This window comes from Sapajus apella, unplaced genomic scaffold, assembly GCF_009761245.1.
Source record: "Sapajus apella isolate SASKATOON/1434 unplaced genomic scaffold, GSC_monkey_1.0 scaffold177, whole genome shotgun sequence".
In the NCBI taxonomy this organism is placed as follows: domain Eukaryota; kingdom Metazoa; phylum Chordata; class Mammalia; order Primates; family Cebidae; genus Sapajus; species Sapajus apella.
Window position 1 is genome coordinate 832,504 of NW_022437117.1, and position 3,630 is coordinate 836,133.

General features: G+C 41.3%; 1 pseudogene; it reads left to right on the forward strand.

Moving 5' to 3' along the window:
- The first annotated feature begins 1,894 nt into the window (after positions 1–1,894).
- On the forward strand, positions 1,895–3,240 carry LOC116542984 (annotated as a pseudogene).
- Positions 3,241–3,630: the final 390 nt, after the last annotated feature.

Sequence of the window (3,630 nt, forward strand, 5' to 3'; positions counted from 1 at the left end):
TTCTTCAATTATAATTGTTTAAAAATGAAATTTACTATCTTGTGAAATACTGAGCTCTTTTTGCTTTTTCTTTATTTAGTGAGAAGTTAGGCCAAGTAAATGTTAAATTCCTTCTTAACTAGCATTTTAAAAATTAGTTCCTCAGATTTTCTCTTAGAAAGCTGTACTAGCTATTTTTTTAAATTTTATGGTTTATCTGACATTGACATTCCTAGTTCTTAATTAGAAAAAAATAGAAGAAGTATAGTTAAGGGGCAAATGTGTTAAGTGCCTATATACCAACATAGTCTTACTTCCAAAGCCATTCTAGGCATGAGAAGATTACTCCTGATTGGGCAAGAAAAGCTTCATGACAAAGTCCAATCATAGCCTCAAGTTGGGTTATGAATGATAGTAGAATTTTGATAGACAAGGATGAAGAGAAGGCATACCGCATAGCATGTCATAAACAGGAGAACAGAGGGAAAATTTTTAAAAATAGTGTATCAGGCAGTAGTGGGCTATGCAGTTTGGCTGGAGATCAGTTCCATTTTAGGTGGCTAATGAGACCTAACCCTAGGTAAAGTAATTTGGAGGAAGGGTGAAAGGAGGGTTTGTATTGTATTAAGTGTTGTGTTCAGTGCTGACTAGATATTTTTTCTGATATGGGCACCCATTGATGATATCAAATAGGACAAGAGTGGAGTCAGAGAGGGGCTCTAGAAAGGTATTATGAAGCCTTAATGAAAGTGGTTCAAGGGACAAAGATATTAGCTCAAAAATACTCCAATTAGAACTCAACTGGATGGAACTAGACTTCACTGCCAAGTACTGAATTTCTCTTTTTCTTTTCTTTTATGTGTTCATGTCTTGCCTCTCTTTCATGATTGAGTTTTTTATACAGGAAGGTGTTGAGTCTAATTCTTCCTCTCATAGTCTCCAGTCTCTAATGTAAACCACACAGCAACATTGATTGATACACATGCCATCCAAAGAGAATGTATGAGGAGGCAGAGGGAGAGTGTAGAAATTGCAAGTTTTAAGGACGTATTAATCCAAGGCTCATTATTAGAATTGGCTTTCAGAACGTACAGCATGTTCTATCAGATTCTCATTCATTAGAGACCAGTTTTATTTTTGACTCTGTGGATGTAGTCAAGTCACATTGGCCCCAAGTTCTCTAAAGTTCACTTTCACTGGCTCTAAAATGAGAAGTTTAAACGAAATGATTGTAAGGTCCTTCTCATTTTGAACTGCTGCACCTTGTTACAGAATTAATATATTATTTCTTTCTTACTTAATGTGAAATTGTTTATGTGGGAGTTTTAAAAGAGGTCATTTAAAAAGTGCTCCTAAGGCCGGGTGTGGTGGCTCACGCCTGTTAATCCCAGAACTTTGGGAGGCTGAGGCGGGAGGATCACTTGAGGTGAGGAGTTGGAGAGCAGCCTGACTGACATGATGAAACCCTGTCTCTACTAAAAATACAAAAAAATTACTTGGGCATGGTGGCACACACCTGTAATCCCAGTTACTCAGAAAGCTGAGGTAGGAGAATGGCTTGAATCCAGTAGGGGGAGGTTGGGGTGAGCTGAGATCGTGACTCTGCACTCTAGCCTGGGGGACAAGAGCAAAATTCTGCCTCAAAAAATAAAAAATAAATTTTAAAAAATTGCTTCTAGGGTACTCCCCGCCTGCCAGCCATGCGGCTGCTGCTCCTCCTCTTGCCCTGGGACCGCTGAGCGCTGCGGCTGCTTGGCTCTCTCGATTCCAAGTACAGACCTGAGCACCCGCCGCCAGCAAGGACGCTGGCCGCCTGCCGCAGAAAGATCTCATGGTAAAGAACTTAAAGGCATTCAGATATGTGAAGCTGATTTCCATGGAAACCTCATCATAACAGACATAAATCTCTGATAAGAGTTGTGACAGCTTTGCTTCTGATAATTTTGGAAACACAAACCTAAATTCAGGTCAGGTACCAGTGAAGAACTGGCAAATGTTTTTTATGAGGACTCTGATAATGAATCTGTCTGCGGCTTTTCGGAAAGTGAGGAGCAAGATGTATTAGACCATTGTGGATTTTTACAGAAACCAAGGCCAGGTGTCACTAATGAACTGGCCAGGATTTTTCATGTGGACTCTGACAATGAATCATTTTGCGATTTCTCAGACAGTGAGATACAAGATGGAGTGAGGCTGCAGTCAGTTCGGGAAGGCTGTAGGACCCACAGCCAGTGCAGACACCCTGGACCTCTCAGGGTGGCGACGAAGTTTCCAGCTCGAAGTACCAGAGGAGCAACCAACAAAAAAGCAGAGCTCCCGCAGCCCTCCGAGAATTCTGTGACTGATTCCAACTCCGATTAAGAAGATGAAAATGGGATGAATTTTTTGGAGAAAAGTGCTTTAAATATAAAGCAAAACAAAGCAAGGCTTGCAAAACTCATGTCTGAAGTAGAAAGCTTCCCTGGCTCCTTCCCTGGAAGATATTCCCTCCCAGGCTCCAACTCACAACCGAGGAGACCTAGAAGGCATACATTCCCAGGGGTTGCATCCAGGAGAAATCCTGAACGGAGAGCTTGCCTTCTTACCAGGTCAAGGCCTCGGATCCTCCGGTCCATTGACACCCTACCCATGGAGGAGGAGGAGGAGGATAAGTACATGTTGGTGAAACAGGACAACCATGGACGGCTACATGAATGAAGATGACATGCCCAGAAGTCATCACTCCAGATCGTCCATGACCCTTCCCCATATAATCAGCCCAGTGGAAGAAATTACAGAGGAAGAGTTGGACAGCATCTGCAGCAACTATCAAGAGAAGATACATAACCGTTCACTGGGCTCTACTTGTCATCAATGCCGTCAAAAGACTATTGATACCAAAACAAACTGCAGAAACCCAGACTGCTGGGATGTTCGAGGACAGTTCTGTAGCCCCTGCGTTCAAAACTGTTATGGTGAAGAGGTCAGGGATCCTCTGCTGGATCCGAACTGGATCGAGGAATGTGCAACTGCAGTTTCTGCCGGCAGTGAGATGGACAGTGTGCAACTGGAGTCTTTGTATATTTAGCCAAATATCATGTCTTTGGGAATGTGCATGCCTACTTGAAAAGTCTGAAACAGGAATTTGAAATGCAAGCATAATATCTGGGAAATGTGCTGCCTGCCTTCTGCTTCTCAAATCTTTCTTGTTAAAGTTTTCAATTTTTTCATTGAAACCTGAGTCAAGAATCTTGATGATCGGCCTGTTTTATAAGAAACTCCGATTAAGGTAATAGTAGACATGTGTTTCTGGAGCATCACGGAAGGTACATTACTAGTTACATTTTGCTTTCCTGCAGTTTCTTCTTTGCTCCCAACCCCCACCTCATAGCATCCACTTCTATTTCCAGTGGTCCTCTCTAGCCACTTAGTTTTGTAATTTCTTTTAAATTACAGTTTTATGAAAGCGTATTTTATTTACTTGGTGTTGAAATAGCCCTCATAAAACCTAAGCACGTAGAAACACAGTAATCGTATTAACTAAGTAGAGAATTTCAGAGAACAGCTTTCTAACTTGTTTACACGAAAACAAGTATGATTTAGCATTCATACTAGTTGAAATTTTTAATAGAATCAAGGCACAAAAGTCTTAAAACGTGGAAAAATTAGGTG